Consider the following 12,999-nt stretch of genomic DNA (forward strand, 5'->3'; position numbering starts at 1 on the left):
CCTCTTCAATTTGAATGCTTTCTTTTAGCTTGCAGATAGGGCTGCATTTAGCCTTTCACACAGGGTTAGAGCTCTGTGGTTTGTGTAGAACCGCTGACACTCTGTGCTACCTCTGGTTTGTCTGAAGCACTGGTCTGCAAATCAGGTCCTTGAGACCACAGAGGGCTATTCTAATGTTAGTTTGTTTTTTTTACATTCTGACCATCTTAACAGAGACTGGCTTGTCAACCAACTCAAAATTTGAATTAAAATAGTAGCAATAGTTATCATGTAATTAAGTTTGATATAACATTATAATGACAATGACAACAGTAGACTAATAAACTAACCCTGAGCACCATATTTTAGGGGCAATATAGTCCACAACCTGAAGCAGGCTTTGATCATAATAACCCTCCAATACACACACTCACACACAGACTATGAAACCACTGAAATATCTCTCAGAAATCTTTTTGTGTTATATACACGCTCCTTAATGCAGATACAGTATGTTCTCTGTGTAGATGTTCTTTTATAATATTAATTTTATATTATATGACAACTCAGGCGAGTGATTGATGGGGCACATAAAAAAAACTTTGTTAATGCACAATAAATTGTTATCTTGGGTGATTCAGCTACTGTAGGCTAGGCTAATCACTACATGACCCAACAGGTTTTTCCTTTCCTAATATGCGATGCTGCCAAGTGAGAAGCATTACATCATATTGATAGAAAAGGATCTATTAAAAAAACAGAGGACATATAGATAAATTAGATAAAGAGTGATGAACCAACCCCGTTCATAGAGAATAATCATATAGTCTGTCTCAACCATCTGTGTTAAAAGCAACTGTTTTGTTTTCAAAACCCACAAAAGAAAAACACGTTATATATGAAATTAAATGTTCACACCTGAAACACGCCTTGTCAGATCTGACGCTGTTTCATTTTCCCACCTTGTTTCCTGTGCTCTTGGCTTCTATTTGTGTCCCATCACATGTTTCCATTCTTATTACTGAGTTATACATTTTGCACCTCTGGCTAATTCTCTTTCAGTGACACAGCAAAAACAGATTTCCTTTGATTAGGAAAAAGACTGAGAGGACTGTGTACAGAAGATTCTCAGGTAAAATCTGTACAGTCTTCACACATTGAGAAAGAAACCAGAAATCATTGCAACAATATCTCTCATCCAATCACAATGTGTGAAAATAAATAAAACCAACGGCTCCTAACTTCACTGTATTTCCAGATAAATGTCCTGTCCCTTCTCTCCCTGCCCCTATTTTGTTTAGGTCCTCTGAGTGAAGCACTTACTGAACTGCTCCAGCTGAGCAGCTTGTTATTAACAGTGAGGTGCAGGTCCCAGGTGTGAATGTGTGTCTATGAGTGTGAAAAACAGGCTACATGCTCAGCAAACCTTGCCCGAGTAAATCAAATTTTAGAAAAACAAAATCCATTGGGGAAATATGTAGGTAGTAGAAGATTAACGTCTTATTTTAACAAACCTGGCTGCTGGGATTAACGTCCTGCAGTCAGCGTCAGCAGCTTCACAGATGCAACCTTATAGCATATACCTCAGAGTAAATGCACTTACCATAAGACCAATACACACACACACACACACACACACACACACACACACACACACACACACACACACACACACACACACACACACACACACACACACACACACACACACACACACACACACACACACACACACACACACACACACACACACACACACACACACACACACACACACACACACACACACACACACACACACACACACACACACACACACACACACACAAAGCAGTTAAAATACACAAAAGACAATAGGGGAAAAAGCCAGTGAAAGCGCCGGAGGAGCACAAAAAGAGCGAGTGAGATAGCAAAGTGGAGCAGGTGGGAGGAAAGAGGAGAGATAAGAATGATAGAACAAAAAGTGGTAAAATGCATGCAGAGAGCAGTCATTAATCTTAGAGATGCCCCTTCCTCTCATGCTCTAAATTGCCTGCTATTTATAGGCTGTGGTTGGGTCTGCACCTAAGTGTCGAGAATGTTCTCATTGGTCCTGAGAGAGGTCAGAGGTCAAGTGATTTAACTCCAATTGCAGACTATGTGTCTCCTATGTGTGAGCACATGTATGTATGAGAAAGTGTGTGTGTGTGTGTGTGTGTGTGTGTGTGTGTGTGTGTGGTGTGTGTGTGTGAGTGTGAGAGAGAGAGAGAGAGAGAGAGAGAGAGAGAGAGAGAGAGAGAGAGAGAGAGAGAGAGAGAGAGAGAGAGAGAGAGAGAGAGAGAGAGAGAGAGAGAGAGAGAAATTATTTAACTCAGTTCTGAATGTGTGTCTCCTGTGGCTTCATTATCCAAGCTGGAGAAACACACACTAAGGCAGCAGAATCACCCTTTAATAGGACTGTTTTCAGTAAAATGGAAAGAAATGAGATAAGCCAACAGACACACACACACACAAGCATGTCTACTTTTCTCAATGTTGTGGAATTTACATAGTTTCTGCGACATGAGACCTAAACTTAACCACAAGCATTATCCAAAATCTAACCCTGCCTTTGCCCTAACCTTAGCCTTGACCTCACCTTAACCCTGACCTTAGCCACTCGTCTGCTTTTCCCATTTGGGGACATAGTTTTTATCCCCAGCTGCTTAAAGCAGAAGTAAGCGATATTTTTGTGTTAATATAAGTCTTAAATAGTTATATCTAACGACAGCAATCACTTACATAGAGTGTTTGGACCGAAACACGGGTCTGTCAGTCACTCTGCTCTGCTCTGAGCCGAGGAGAAAACTTTTCTCGTATCCTACAAGTTTTATCCAATGAGGAGAGAGAACGGCATGAAGGGCTGTGTGTGCAGCCAAGGGATGCGCGTGAATGTGGTGACGTAGGGACGAGGACTGTTATGGTGCGTTCAAGGCAGCCCGTAACTCGTGTTTTTCCGACCTGTGAAGTCGTACCAGTTCGATCTGGTACGAGTTCACGGGTCGGAACTTACGAGTGGCCGTTATAGTGCACTTTCACAGGTAAAACAGGTCGGAAAAACACGAGTGGGTTGCCTGGAACGCTACAAAGTCGTAAGTTGTGACTTGAAGCTGTAATTTACGGTTTCAAAAGCCTGCCTGGAACGCACCATTAGCCAAAACGACCGGATCGCTTACTTCTGCTTTAAACTATCCACAGTTAAGTGGTATTTTTCATATTTAAATCTCCAAAATTGAGTTACAAACAAGTAGCATCTTCAATCACAGGCAGTCAGTCAGTCAGTTAGTTACCAAAGAACGACAGCAAACAAGGAGGTGAGGAAAAGTGCTAAACATGACAAACAGAATTACATCGAGGCATTGGCACAAGAAGCAGAGGACGCAGCAGGAACATATGACCTACTAGCTGGAAAATTTAGACATTTTAAACAGGATTTAAGATGGTACCATGTATGGCCTGTCTACCTGTGCTCTGCTTTATCTGTTTCTTTGTTTGAGGTATTTACAGCCAAAAAACAGTTTCTACAGAGAAGGGATTTTTTTCGAGAGGTCACTTTCACCTGAGCGCTGTGGACTGCACAAGGCTATCTATGACAGCTTGGCATTATTCTGACTTCACTTGACCTCACAAGGCTATTCCTTCACATTACAACATAATTACTATATAATTGATGGCCTGTAAATAAGAGGGTTGCCTCATAGTTGTGTTGTCCCACCCACAGGTAGTAGTAGCAAAACTAACAGGAAGGTGGGGGAGCACTGATACCCATAATCCTCTGAGGAGGCAAGTGGAAAAAACTGCATCAGGCCTTTAACTTAATGACTCATCTCCATATCATACCACTCTAAGAACATTCAGTATTATATCCAAATTAATAATAGATTGGTAATGAGTCATGAATATCTGTTTCAGTACCACTGCAATTAAACTGCAATTTTTCACTGGGATTACCTTCTATTGAAGAAAAATCCCAATTATACTTCCTGGTGTGTTCTATCGACTGAAAAGACACTGACACTGCTTATCTATCATTTCTTTTAATGAACTGTTTCTTTGTTGTCAGTTAAATTTTAAAAGAATTAAACCAGTGTGTCTTCAACCTGCTAAATGTCTGTCTCATACGAAAGAAAGAAAGAAAGAAAGAAAGAAAGAAAGAAAGAAAGAAAGAAAGAAAGAAAGAAAGAAAGAAAGAAAGAAAGAAAGAAAGAAAGAAAAGCTACAGCTTTGGCTGCAGATGAATTTCAGTGAGTGAAATCCACGTGGAGGCTTAAAAAGTTTCCAACTCCCTCATCAGTGTCACAGCTCAGTCCCATGCCGAGCTCAGGCTGCCAATGTCCTGCAGGGACAGCCGTTGTCCCGACAACCAGAGCGCATGTGACGGCCAATCAGATGAAAACCCCCTGGCCCACGTCAGGTTCCATGATGTCTGCACTTTGCTTGCAATAAAGATTTTTTTTGTGAGTGTGTGCGTGCATGTGCGTGTGTGTGTGTGTCGGGTAACAACATGCCTGTTGGCTGTGGTGTCCATCTTGGCTGTGTCATCGTATGCTGACCTGTCTGCGGTGATGGTATGTGACACCCCTCTGTCCTCAGCCTATGTGTGTGCGTCTGTGTGTGTTTTATGTGAAATCAACACTGATTTAGGTTTCATGTGCATGTGATTGTGCACGGTAGGAAAAAAAAAGTTAATACGGAAGTATCAGTGTGGTCCGTGTGTGTCTTTGTGTCTGTGTGTTTTCCAGCCTGCAGGACCTTTGGTAACTGGCAGTCTGTTTGTTCTGTAGTTGTCATTGATTATGTGGACGATGATGTTGCTCTAATTGCATCTATGAAAATGTATCCTGACAGCATGACCAATCTGAATTTAGGGCTGAAACTGTGTATGCATGCGTGTGTGTGTGTGTGTGCGTGCAGTGCTTGCATGCCTGTGGATATGATTCTTCCTTACACAATGTGGAAAGTTTGCTCCTCATTTGACCTCAAAGACTGCAAGGCAAGAACTAGGACACCAGTGTAAGTACACATTAGTGCTCACACACAAAAAACCCCACACACACTCAGCAGATTCATATCAAGCTGGTTAAAGCCCAGAGAAACATGTTGAATGTATTTTGTATGTGAAAATAAGCACAGATTGGTGTTTGTTCAAAGATGCAGGGTGAACAATGAGCACCAACAAGGTCAAGAAATCCATCTGTGGAAGCTCATATTCCATTAAGCCTGTTTTTCTTGATGTTTCGACACACACACAAGTCTCAAATGTTTATTACCACAACACTGACTTGTAGCTAATGTGGAGAAACAAGCTGACCAATTTGCTCTGATTTAGTAGAATAAGCTGTCTGTAAACTGTAACCAATACCTACAACTTCACTGAAAAGCGGTCTTATATTTACAGAATGGGAGCGTGACAGCGTCACATTTGTCCACTTATCCAAATGAGACATTACCAGCTTCATCTGAGTAAAAATATCCTTTTGACAGCTCCTCTCTTGAGCAAGCTTGTTGGAGTAACACAAATCAATTTTAATCCTTGTTCAAATTTGTACAAGGAGATTGTTGAATGTTTACTGTTAAATGCACCATCAACTACTTGTTTGACTCGATTTCCATAAGCACACATGGCCAAAATCATGAGAACACCTAAAGATTAAGCTTATTACAATGTGAATGGTCAACATGTCATTCCAAAGTCATGGGAGGACCAACAGGGCCAACTCTCTCACATGAAGGCTCCCCACCAAATTTTGAAATCTGGTCTCTTTGATTTGCTCCCATTCAGCTACACGAGTGTTAGCCCCCAGGGAGTTGGATGGGGTTGAGGTCAGTTCAATCAGGACAGACTAATAAGGATGAAGAGAGTCAGGCTGAAAAAATTAAATAGCCTAACATGTATTGTGCACAAAAAATAAACTTTGGCGCTTAGACGCCGGGGAGTAGATAATAATAATGATAATAATGGATTACATTTATATAGCGCTTTTCTACCGTTACCCGATACCCAAAGCGCGTACAGTAACCATTATTCATTCATACACATTCACACCGGTGGTGGTAAACTACGTGTGTAGCCACAGCTGCCCTGGGGCAGACTGACGGAAGCGTGGCTGCCATTTCGCGCCAAACGGCCCCTCCGACCACCACCATGATCATTCATACGCATTCACACGAGGCAAGATGGGTTAGGTGTCTTGCCCAAGGACACTACGACAGAGACTGGGAGAGAGCGGGATTCGAACCGCCAACCCTCTGATTATTGGACGACCCGCTCTACCGCCTGAGCCACTGCCGCCCTTACCGTAGTGGACTGATCTACGGATGAAAAGCTTGCACCTGAAGAAGATATTCCCACCCAGGCCTACTGGTGGTGGTAAGGAGCATGGGGCCGCCTGTCGAGGAAACTTCTGGTTGAAGATCCCGATGAAGGTCGGTATCTTGATGGAGGTGGTGAAGAGGTGGAGGTGGGCTGAGAGTTTTGCTGGATGACAGCAGCAGGGTTTCCCGCAGCGCTTTCCTGTTAAGGCAGCCGCCTTAACAATAAAGAGCTGCCGCCTAAACTAACGTCTTAAAAAAAAAAAAATGTAGCGATATTCACCGCCGTGAAAGCAAAACTTAATACGGCGCGGCACATGCTTTTGAGAGGGACTGAAATTCAATGCATTTTATACACATAAAAGGTGAAAGTATTGTGAATTCAGTCTTCTTTAAAAAAAAAAAAAAAAAAACAGATACAGATTTGTAACTAAGTTAATGTATGCATTTACATATAGGCCTAGTGGATCTTATAGATGGATTTTGAGCTATGACGTGTTTACGATTTAGTTTATAAGAAAGATACAAAGTTTCAATTCTCTAGTAAATTGTTCTTTGCCAAATGTAAATTGCGCATTTTGTAGGTTGGCTGATTACAGCTGATGATATTCAGATCAGTTGTCACTTGGATGAACATGATGGTTGTTGGCTTGGGATGAGACCACAGTGAAAATGTCTGAAATGAGAATCCCTCCATCACTCCTTCCTTATGTCCTTCCTCGCTTCATTTCTGTATTTCCTACCACTCCTTCCCTCATCCTATATCTTCTTCAACATTTGCGAAGCCATTCTTGTCCACATCCTTGTGATCTATGCTCTGTATAGAGATTTTTACTGTAGGTCTCATCCTCACCAAGGACAGGAAACCTATAAACCAAGTTACACACATAGCTTGCACAAATAGCAGCTGAACATATATTCAAGCATGACTCCACATACTGAATTCACAGTGTCTCTTACACACCAACACGCATCATGCAGCTGTGCACCCACCCATGCACTACTATAGGAGGTACAGCACTGCCTCCTAATGACCATCTTTTTCCTTCTTTCTCCCTTTCATCTTTTGTCATTATCCAGCCTGCGCTCAACTCCCTCTTTTACTTCACTTTTCCTCTGTTTGCTGTTTGTTGTGTGTGTGTGTGTGTGTGTGTGTGTGTGTGTGTGTGTGTGTGTGTGTGTGTGTGTGTGTGTGTGTGTGTGTCCATGAAAACAGATCCTACTCTGGATTGATTAATTTAATTTATATTTCAGTATATGCATCTTTATCTCTCGAAGACATATATAATCCTGTCAATAACTTTATCTCGTGCTAAAGAAAAGGTGAGTGAAGGAGAAAGCAATGGAATCTACCAAACACACACATCAGCCATGTCAGGATATAGGTGATAGGCTGCATGTTCCCATAGTGGCTGCTGCTGTAGCAGCTTGTGTAGTTTTTGATGCTGTTATTTTAGCTTTCATTTGGATACAACCTTCTGGGGATGGTGAGCTGAATCAAATATTCATGATAGCAAAGAAAGGAAACATCAAACTCTACAAGCCCACTCCCAGCACAACAGTGCGCACACACACCAACTGTGTGGTGGGGAACGGAGAAAAGGAGGAATGAAATGTGCTTATACCACTGTATGATCCATGAGTTTAAGTCTCAGATATTGACTATGGTTTTTAAGTCTTAAATATCAATTTGTATGTGAGTTTAACTATTTGAAAATAAATATATTTTCTCCCTCTGTGCATAATGAAGTCAAGTGAAACTAAGGATAGTTTGGATTTATGATGCACGTGTTTTTACTTTCGGGTGTCAAGCTTTGTTTACTTAGTGAAACTACACAAGTCAATCATTGGTTTGTGTACTGTGTAAATTTCTGTCTACCTTCTGATTTCCACGCCCACGCCTCTCTGAACAGAGTAGCTGAAAAAAAATTAGGCTTTAACATTTTACTTTTGAAAGCACGCTTCTTGAATTATTAATGCTAAATCTTGTCAAACAAGGATGTTGCATTAACATTCTTAAGTGAGTCACCTTCATAGCCTGCTGCTGCCCGCTATCCTTCTCCCCCCCACCCGTGCTTGTGTTTTGTTTTTCCAACACAGCTACTGTATGGCAGAATTAAAATGGCATCTCAAGAGCTCCTTTTTAAAAAATACTGTACCGATACAGAAATGACACCCTAGCAGAGAGGATACCAACATTGATAAAGAACAAAACATGATAGTTAAATAAAGATATCAGGGCAAAAAAATCAATTTAGCTGATTTGAAGTGCAACTTATGAGCCATTGTTTTGTTTATTTCCGCACACAAGATTTACTTAAAGTTCAAAATTTTAAGCTACATTACAGTTTCTACAAGGAAATGATAAATCACTTTACCCTCTTGTGTGCACTTGGCAGTTGAAGGTCAGTCTACTGTAGCTAGTTAGCTCAGTTTCTCAGACATAACCTAGCTGTGAGGGACCAGAGCTAGCGAGTACAGGGATCAGGATCTGGATCTCGGTGATGGAGTGAAAAAAACACGAGCGCAGGAAGCATCCATTTTCCAAACAATGGACAGATATTTTACTTTGTAGAAAAATAAAACAATAGAGGAACCACTTCCAAAAATCGTCACTTTCAGAGGGAAACAGATAGAAAAGCGACAACAAAAGCAACTAGCCTTTAGCCTGGCATCGCATACAGCGTGGCCTCGCAACTCTCTCTATGGAGCTGAATGAGGTGTGCTTAAATAGGACCAAGAGTTAGGCCAAATCGGCCCAATCAGGGCTGGTTGGGTCAGTACATTACTACAGGGAAGCTCCAAAACACACACCTTCAAAAAAAACAAATTTGATCGATCCTGGAAAATCCTTTCATTCCATTGTTGTGATACAGTAGACACTTACAATATGTTTTGATAATGTATCATAAGCTGGAGAAAATTAGGGCTGTCCCGATTAATCGTTGTAATCGATTACGTTTATTTCGTAAATACATAAGTTAATCAGCGATCGTTTTCTCTCCGGGGATGAGGACGGACATTCGCCGGCCGACCAGCTCTGCAGCCTGGGAAAGGTGACTCGCTGCTCCCGGGTGGCTGCTCACACAGGCGGAGCTTCACTGATCCGAAAAAAGTCGGAGCAAATGTCCAAAAAGGCATCATTTGGATAAACTAACCGCACATTAAGGATCGAAACGGTTACTTTCTCTCATGAAAAAATATTAAAACTTAATAAAGTGACTAACAGTAACTTTTAGCTGCTTTGATTTAGCAGCTTTAGCTGCTTTGGCTTCACCGGCCGCAATGCATTCTGGGAACCACAAGCACTACACTAGTCTCACACACGCCCACAGCGTGAAAAAAGAAAAAAAAGGAAAAGGCGAATACTCGACTATGACTCACTGTTGATGGAAAGGGGCTTTTCTGAAATTTGTTTGTGGGCCGGCCTTCCTGAGAGCCTGCATGATGCTCGGGTCCTGAGACTGTCCACTCTGTGGGAGTTGGCCAGCTGTGGCAACCACTTTGTAGCATTCACAAGGAACATTGGTGGGGTGAATGTAGGCTATTTAATCCTGGGAGACTCTGCCTACCCCTTGCAGAATTGTTTTTTAAACCCATTCCCTGACACTGGACACCTGACAGCAGAACAGCAGATCTACAACATGAAAAAATGCAGAGCACAGGTAGTGGTTGAAAATGCCTTTGGTAGACTGAGGGGAAGGTGGCGTTGCCTCTTGAAAAAAAAATGACTGTGATATCAAACTGGTAAAATCTATGACACTGACCAACTGTGCTCTGCATAACCTCAAAACTTTGTATAATCTAGTGTAAATAAAGCACGTGTACAAAAGGCATATAGGGGGCAGATGGGACGGAGGACACGGGTCTAGTCCAGGGGTGGAGGAGCTGGGGTTGCGAGGCAACAAAAACACCGGCACTCAAGACACACTGTAAAGTTTTGTTTCTTTGTAGCGTCCTTCCTCTATGTCATCAGTGTCCCAACAGTTTTTAACTGTCGCCCTGGGTTACATACATTATTTTATGTTCCGTTAGCAGCTCTCTTTTCATACATGTCCACAAACATGTTTTTTTCTCTTTTTTGGTTACTGCCGTGGTAGTAATGCTATGTTTCAGGAAAAAAAACTCACCATCCTCCATCAGGGAATTTAATAAGGCAGTGGCGGAGTCTACGCCACCCTCCCTCCTGTTGTTCGCTGGTCAGTTTCAGTTCACACTTCTTAATATAAAGAATAAATGAATTAATAAATGTTAATGTTACTTGATAAATTAAATTAAATTAAACTTATTCAGATTTCAATCAAATCATTTCAAATCATTTCAAAAAGGTTAACAATTAAAGTAACAAGCTACACCAAAGGTCACTATTAGAGTACTAGAAACAAAGCACGAGTACCAAAGTACTTCTATAAAATCATAACAAAGTTTCCAATTTACTCAACTTAAATTTAACCATTGCAACCACAAACACACAATCAAAGCATTTGGGAAGCATGGCCTCCAGACTTAAACATTTACTGTACTGTACCAGTGGTGTCTTCAATGGTCGATCAGGAGCTGTGGCTGTGAGGTGTCTCCAGGAGCAGGCAAGAGAGCTGACTGAGCCAGCTCCAAACATTTCAAACCATGCTTCCTGTATGGGTGCGCAGGTGAATGTGCTCCCTCAGGCACTTCCTTCCTCTTACCTGGGGTTCCACCACTGATGTGGTTGCCCCCTGCAGGTTTGGAGTGTCTGGGATCTGAGACTGTGGCTCCTTTCTCAGTGAACCAGGTTTTGACACAACACCTCCCACTTGACCTCCTGGTTGCTCAACCCAAGGAGGTCACACCAGCTCTGCGATGGATTCAATTGTTCCATTGTTGCTGCTCTTCAACTGGAAGCAGGACGACTATCCGTCTGACATCTCTGTGAAGAACTGTTGCAGGTATTTTGGTTGATGTATTTCTCACCTTTTGAGTGGGCTTCACAGTTGAGACTGGGTAGCTGGGGAAGGTTCTGACATGCACATCCCTTACGATTCCTTTTTTGTCAGCGTTGACATCAATGACTCTGGCAAGAGTGGCCATATATGGAATCAATCATATCGTACCATTTCCACTTTTTTCTGTTCGACCCACTGCTGCCATTGTGGTCTTTTATGGAACTATAATTTCTTTTTAATTTCTTCAGCTTCTCCCGGCACTGCACAAAGTTCCTTTGGTAACCGTGTGCTATCATCTGTTCTGCTGATAAACTCTCTCATTGCGTGTTGCCCCATCTAACTCACGCTGTATGTTTTCATCTGCCACCAAAGATAGTAACCTCCTCGATCGACAACCTATCCTACCCACGCAGGGAAGTTACGTAGTGCTGTTTCTGATAACTGATAAACTCTGCAATGTTTCTTTAAAGGTACATTGTGTAAGAATTACTCCCATCTAGTGGTGCGATTGTAGATCGCAAGCAACTCAGTCGTATTTTTCATGCTGCATTCACGTGAAATTGGGCTAACAGCCGCTGCACGTAACTGCATAAACAAGCGTCTATACAAGTGGCCCGTCAGCACGAGGCTAAACAATACACGTGACAAAATGTTGTCATGGCGATGTCGTATTGTTGACCTGACCCACATGTTACCGGCTTTCTCTGGACTTCTGTGACTAAAATGACATCTGGTTTGTTACCGACGGCCGTTTTTCCGACTGTACCTGAATGCAGCATTCACGTGCAGTCCTCACAGTCCTCCCTGCACCGCAGTGACTTTTCACAGACGCCACCTCGACCTGAGCCGACAGCTTTCGGTGTCTCCGCCGAGTTCCCGTGGTTTCCGGGGGGGGGTTTCCGGGGAGCATACATCAGTCCGACTGCCCAAAAGTCCGACAGCTCATTTCTCCGACTACCCATTCTACAGTGTTAAAGTTAGGTTTAGGGTAAGGTTAAGGGTTAGGGCTACTTAAGTCGGAGAAACGGGAGGTTGGACTAATGGACGCGAAAATAAAGAAATGTATGGTCGGAGAAATGGTAGTCGGACAGACGTCATGCGCCCGTGGTTTCCTACCCTCAGCTGCCACTTAACGTAAAAACATGGCGAAACGACATGGCAGCTACCAACCGAGCTTGCCCGCTCGATGTGAATGATATGAACGGCAATTTCAGAGCTTTTCGGAACACTTCAGTTTGTTGATGGGGGTGATTATTGATGAATGAAAAACGTACTTTTGAACGAAATAATCAATTTTCGTGAATAGATAACAGGAGAACTTACACAATGTACCTTTAAGATATCCACTGGAAGAAAAAAAAATTCATGGACTGTTGAGTTACTGAGTTATTTTGTATCTACATAGAATATAGAATAGCAACTTCCTGTTGGGAGTTCCGGTATGGTGGAGCTATAGCGGGGGCCTTTATCCCTGCATACGCGTGTCCGATTTGTGTCACAGCCCCCCATCGAGGACAGCTCATTCCGACACACCTCCACTTCGACACCCCGCTGTTCCGAAACACCCCCACTTCGAAACACCGCTATTCCGACGCCCCCAGCAGTTAATTATGCACATGATCCGTTTGATCCCAAAAAGGAAAAAAGGATCAATGCGCACTGCGCACTGCACAGCCTACGTTTACGTTCGTCTGTCCGTTCGGAGTGGAGGGGTTTCCCCCAATAGCCTTTTCGGAGTAGCGGGGTCTTTAGAAAAAATAGAAAACCC

The sequence above is a fragment of the Trachurus trachurus genome, assembly GCF_905171665.1.
Source record: "Trachurus trachurus genome assembly, chromosome: 8".
In the NCBI taxonomy this organism is placed as follows: Eukaryota; Metazoa; Chordata; class Actinopteri; order Carangiformes; family Carangidae; genus Trachurus; species Trachurus trachurus.